The sequence below is a fragment of the Zingiber officinale genome, chromosome 7A (genome assembly GCF_018446385.1).
Source record: "Zingiber officinale cultivar Zhangliang chromosome 7A, Zo_v1.1, whole genome shotgun sequence".
Classification (NCBI taxonomy): domain Eukaryota; kingdom Viridiplantae; phylum Streptophyta; class Magnoliopsida; order Zingiberales; family Zingiberaceae; genus Zingiber; species Zingiber officinale.
Window position 1 is genome coordinate 36,571,791 of NC_055998.1, and position 6,602 is coordinate 36,578,392.

The 6,602-nt window shown below is 37.4% G+C and overlaps 1 non-coding gene across 1 annotated transcript; it reads left to right on the forward strand.

Annotated features, from left to right (window-relative positions):
- The first annotated feature begins 4,975 nt into the window (after nucleotides 1–4,975).
- LOC122003138 lies at nucleotides 4,976–5,081 on the forward strand. The gene has a single exon (XR_006117809.1). It is a non-coding gene; the product is annotated as a small nucleolar RNA R71 (small nucleolar RNA).
- The last annotated feature ends 1,521 nt before the right edge of the window (nucleotides 5,082–6,602 follow it).

Genomic DNA, 6,602 nt, shown 5'->3' on the forward strand with positions numbered 1-6,602 from the left:
GACCCGCCATGAGAAAGTATCATGGATCGTTATATGAGTGTCATATACTTTCTCATGTGGCTATTAGTATGACTATTAGTCCTTAGACCTGAAGTCACCATGGATCCCTACATAAGGAGTTATGTACTTTGGTTTCGTCAAACGTCACCCGTAACTGGGTGGACTATAAAGGCGATTACCGGGTATGTAACAAATTATGCAGAGGGATGTGAGTGATGTAGATGGGATCTATCCCTCCCATATGACGGGAGCGACATCAATATTCTTGATAGAGTGAGACCACTAAGTGCATGGCCATGCCCAAATGAGTCAACATTAGATGTTGAGCTCATTTGATCGAGTGAGTCTACTTGGAGTTCAAGATTTAGATTGATTAGAGGATGACACGGTCTATGCCTCATATTGATCAATCTAGATGTCTAGGATAGAAGGACAACGTCACATATTTTGTGAGGAGTCACAATTGGTAGTCACAAGGTGATGTCGGATCTTGACATTCTTGTAACTTGGGTAGTAATGATGTGTTGCTAGATACCGCTCATTACTTATGCTCCTAAATGGGTTTAGGGCATTGCCAACGTTACAAGAACCTACAGGATCACACACTAAGGACAATTAGATGGAGATTTGGTTCATATGATGAACTAAGAGGATTAGATTCATTTGATGAATCATATTGGATTAAGAGTAATCCAAATTGGGTTAATTGAGTTTGACTCAAGTTGATTCATGTATTCAATGAGTCTAATTTAGATTATGACTCATTAAATCAACTTAATTTAATGAATTATATTCATTATATTAAGTTGGCTTGAATCATATGGTTGGATTAGATCAACCATGAGAGAGATTTGATCAAGTTTGACTTGATTTGAGAGGAAGAGAAAAAGTCATGTTTGACTTGACTTTTTGCCACATCACTAGAGAGTTGGCAAGATGTGGACCAATAGAATTGTTCCACATCATCAATGTGTGCCACCTCATGGAGGTTACAAGCCTCCATAGCATTTAATGTGGTCGGCCCACATTAAATGAGGAGTTACACTTGTTGCCATGTCATTTAGTGAGGTGGCAAGATGTGGACCAATAGTGTTGATCCACATCATCCTAGAGTGTCACCTCATGGGGTTACAACTCTTTAATGGCTCCACATTAATTGCACTTAATGTGGAAATGGGAGTTACACATGTGAAGGTGGCCGGCCACTTTGATTTTGAATGTGATTTCATTTTTTCATTCAAGTGGTGTATTCCATCTTCTTCCTTCTTCCTCTCAAGCTCTCCTTCTCCCTCTCCTCCTTGCTTGGCCGAACCACATAGGTGCTAGCACACCTTGGTTTTTGGTCACCTCCATCTAGTGTGTCCGTGTGGATACTTCTAGAGGACCATGCGCTTAACGGTCTTAAGATCCGGCACCATTTGGACGAGCGGGATTCGCGTGGGGCGCGCATCAAGGGTAATGATCTTAACTTTAGTGTAGATCTAAAGTTTTTACAAACTCGTACAAGAAAAGGTTTTTCGAAAAGTTTTGTTTACGAATCTTTGCACGAGATCCATGGCTTCGGGTGACTCGGGGTTTCCGCGACGCGAAAAAGTGATTTTCGCGGCCCGACGAACCCAACACGAAGGTAGGCCAATATCGGTCGATACATGCTTGCCGTATGAAGGTAAGTTAATAACGGCCGAAACATACTTTTAGAACAAAGGTAGGTCAATATCGGTCGATACATGCCTGCCGAACGAAGGTAGGCCAATATCGGTCGATACATGCCTGCCGAACGAAGGTAGGCCAATATCGGTCGACATATGCTTGCCGTATGAAGGTAAGCCAATAACGACCGTTGCATACTCTGAAGCAAAAATAGACCAATATCGGTCAAGAGGGTTCTTTCGAGCAAAGAACCCGCGTAGTTCCTTCAATGAATACCTTAGAAACATGTTGAATAAAATGTTATTTTTTAACATAACAAAAATACAAACAGAAGGCACATGAAGGAGAATCATACATGAATATACCGAATAGAATAATTCATGATAGAGAATATATATTTTGGCGGGAAATATGCTTTCAGCTTGTCTTGCAGGCGCTAAATGACAAAAGAAGGTACATCTGGGGTACAAAAAAGATTCCTTAAAAATCATCTTCCCCAAGTACGCAGCTGATGTCATAACGAACTCTAACAAACCGGGGTCCACTTCATGACTACGGAGGTTATATGAAGTGGTATAAAAGGGGGAATCCTCTCCGTTGGCTAGGTAAGTTCACATCTCTAATTCGGGGGCTACGATTCATCTTCTTTCTTCTTCTTTCCTCGGCATCAAGAGAGATCACTAGCTTGAGCGTCGGAGGGCCTAGCCAGGGATTCCCACCCCGGTCTTTGGTCACTGACGATAGTGTTGGTTGGTCTCTTGTGCGCAGGGAGCCTCGGGAGCTTGAAGGTTCGGCTTTCTCCTATTTGGACGGGGATTTCTTCCTACTTATAAGATTTCCTTCGGTGACTCGGGTTTTCTTCCGATCCACTTTGGGTTTCTCGGGTCGAGGTTCTACCGGCATTATTCTTTATCAGTACGGTGGGTTTCCTTCTGCCAGATCTCCTTCACGGTCAGCTTCTCAGACAGGATCAGTACTTTTAGTACAAATGTTGGGATATTTTGATTTTTCCAAATGAGCTTGCATGAGTTGAGCCTCATCCAGTAACCAAAATAAAGTTTGAAAAATCACCATGGAAACCAAGTACTAAGCAAACAAGATGAATCATGACTATTTCGATGATATCAACCATTCATACATCAAGTCAAAGTGTAGTGAAAGTAAGATTCTTAAGGTCAAGCCAAGACTAAAACTCATCTCCATATGATTCTTAGCTTATTTCATGCTACCCAAGATAGAGAAAAGAAGTACATAAAGCTTACTACTAGCATCATTTACAACATCATGAATCTAGATAATAAACGTGCTAGTATTTTGCATTAAGGAACAAACAATCATGATATGATGAATGATGCAACTAGCAAAAAATAAAAAATTTATTATGCAAAAACTAAACTAAATCAAATGCATCTAATGCATCCCCCTACACTTAAACTTTTCATTGTCCCAATGAAAACTAAAAACAATGTGGAGAAGATTTATGAAATTTAGAGAAGTTACCAAGTGATGAGCTCCAAATGGTTGACATTCATGTTTTAAAAATACTCTTCTATCCAATGCTCGCATTCCTCCACAACTTTGAATTCTATAAAAATAAGATAGACAAGAAAAATTAAGTAGAGGAAACATGTTTATTATAAAGAAAGAACTAAAGACATAAAAGAAAATAAGGAAAATGAATTTGGGTTGCCTCCCAAGAAGCGCTTGTTTAAGGTCATTAGCTCGACCACCTCATTAGATTCATCTAAATTTTGCTCTTGGAGGGGTAAGATATTTTAGAACCTTCTTACCAAGGGTTCTTATTATGGAGGGAGCTTTCAATAAAGAAGTTAAAAATTTAAGTATCACTCTCTCCATCTTCGTCTTCTTGGAAATTTTTTCAGGTGGTCGAAGACGGTTCAGATTGAGCTTCCAATTATTGGCCCATGTGAAATCTGCACATCCAAAAGAAAAACAAATCTCCCACAAGCATGTTATATAGTATAGAGCTAGAACCATATCAAGATAAGATGAATAAGTAATAAAAACTGAATCACATCCAACAAAGTCAATTATAGGTACCTCCATAAAGTTTTTCAAAAGATCACAAGAAATACTAACCTTACTTTGTTGAGAAATACCTGAAATTTCTAAACATTTAGATGCGACTTCCTCTGAATCAAATGATGGTTCTGGCTCTAGCTCAGGTGTTGATGATATCAATGATGGTGATTCTTGAGACTCTGCTAGCTCTGCATAAGTCCCTACACATTGTTCCACAACATGATCAATTATTAAAATCTCTAAGGGTTGTGTTGACAAAGGTGGTGATCCTTGAGATGATGCTTCCACAACACAGCTCCCTACACATTCTTCCATATCATCATCATCAACACATACATCAAAAAATAAACCAACATCTATGTCCTCAATAGGAGAATCAATAACAAGAGGATCAATAACTTCACTTGCAGTTTTAAGTTGATCTACCACATCACATTTATCATCTGAAAGTTCAATGTCACTATAACACCCTATAAAATTTGGAGGTAGTTCTGAAAACTTATTTACCACTGCATTATCTTCACAATCCTCATCTGAAGAGTCTTCATCTTTATACAAATTCAAAAATCTTCACTCAATCTTACCAGTGTCACAGAATTTTTTAAAGTCATAGTTCTCATTGACCCCCACTAACCTTTGTGGAAAAGGAACCCTTAGTGAAGGTCTTGGGAAAGGTATTTCTAATTTCCCATATTCCCTTTTAGCTTGTGGAGGAGATTCAACTTGCTTATCTAGTGTTGGTATGATCAATCGTTGAGGGAAAGGTACTTGTGGCATTTGGGAACTTCCTAGAGAAATGGAACTGAGTTCTTGTGATCTTCTATTATTCTTATCCTCAATTCTAAACATGTCATTCTTTAGAAGTTCTTCATGATTTTTGCCACTTCTCAACCCAACATCATCACACTTTTCATTAGATCTTGACTGTGTATGAGGGGGATCTTCTTTAAACCATTTTGAAACAATACTATCAAGCTTTGCCCCCAAATGTTTGAACTCCTCACTCTGTGACTTGTGAATTTCAACATTTTTAGGTGGTTGAACTTCATTTTGTTTGACAAGCTCTCTTACATTTATGACTTGCACTTCTTGAATATCTGAGGGAAATTCCATCCAACTTTTGTTCGACCATTCATGGAGGTTCAATGTCGCTTGATTAATTAATGAATAAGCTTCATCTACACTTTTGTCCATAAAAGAACCTCCATCTGATGAATCCAATAAACTCTTGTCTGAGAAAGAAATTCCCCCATAGAATATGTGCAAAATCAACCATTTTTCAAAACCATGATGAGGGCACTATCTTTGAAGACTCTTGAATCTATCTCATGCTTCAAATAATGATTCTCCATATGCCTGAGCAAAATTTGTTATGCAATTCCTCATATACACTGTTCTACTTGGAGGGAAAAAATGATTCAGAAATTGTTTCTCCAATTGTTCCCAACTTGTGATGCTTTGAGGACAGAGAGAATATAGCCAAGTCCTTGCTTTATCCTTGATACTGAAAGGAAATGTCATCAATCGAACTGCATCTGCTGATACTCCTTCACATTTCACCAAATCATAATTCTCTAAAAATGTTTCAAGATGTAGATAAGGACTTTCTGATACTTCTCCACCAAATTTATGACCTTGTATCATGAAAATAATCTCTGGGTCTAGTTGGAAACTTTCTGCTTCAATTTGAGGCTGCACAATGGGAGATAAAAATCTTACAGAAAAGGGTATAGAAAAATTTCTCATGGGCCTGCTTGACATGTTAGTGCTCATGGATATTCAAGAAAAAAAAATTATCAAGAATCAAAGACAAGAAATAAAATGCAATATGAAAAACAGGAAAGAAAATGCAAAATTTAAATTGCAAGAAAGAAAGTGCATAATGAAAACAAGAAGAACAGAGAAAAGCTAGACTAGAATGCTAGAATCAAAAATGTAGAATTAGAATCACAATAGAAAGAAATTGACAAGAATGTTATACAAGAAATGAAAAACTTATAAAAACAGAATTCTAACAATTAGTTATAACTATACAAATGAAAAGAAAAGTTATGTCTAGTCTAACTCAATTGATAATTCCTAATGTTATAGCGCAGTCCCCGGCAACGGCACCAAAAACTTGTCACGTTCCGCAAGTGTACGGAAATGTCGCAAGTAATATAAAAGATTATCGTATCCATAGGGACTGGAATAAGCACTAGAAATATCTCAAAGCAAATTAACTAAACAACTAATCAATTGGTTTCAAATGCTAAGGATGAAAAACAAATCTAAAATGAAAGATTAACAAACAAGAGTTTGGGGTTTGAGTTATGATAAAGGGAGGTTCTAGGAGTTTTGATTTCTTTGTAAGATCTCTTGAATGTCTATGGTTTACCAATTCTTATTTCTTAATTGTCTAATATTTGTAGAAGGTTGTCGGTTCTCTCTTGCAATAGATAATCGGCTTAGTACTGAAAAATATACCTAAATGTGATCAATTAGATATGAACCTACGTTGTCCTAACACAGGATTGCACCTATTACTATGCTTCCCTCGAATATCAACATAGAAGTTCATAGCTTCTTAACCCATAAAGATACAAGGATTGAATCATAAAATATATCCTACCCTCTTGAATATTCTCATTTCCCCTTCAAGGTTATCCCTCAAATGTCCTTACACGGCCTTGCACCTATCACGTGGATCCCTCGAAAAATCGAGTGAGAGTTAATCTCTACAAAGTCTATAAGATATCCAAACAATCAATCAAGAATGAGAATTAAGCCCTAATCACAATTAATCATTCAAGATCCAATCGATATAAACTAGGCAACATCATAGAAACAAAGAAATGGCAAATCCACAAGAGTTTACATTAATTTATCTCACAAATACTCCCTCCATCCTAGAACAAAAAGATCTACTC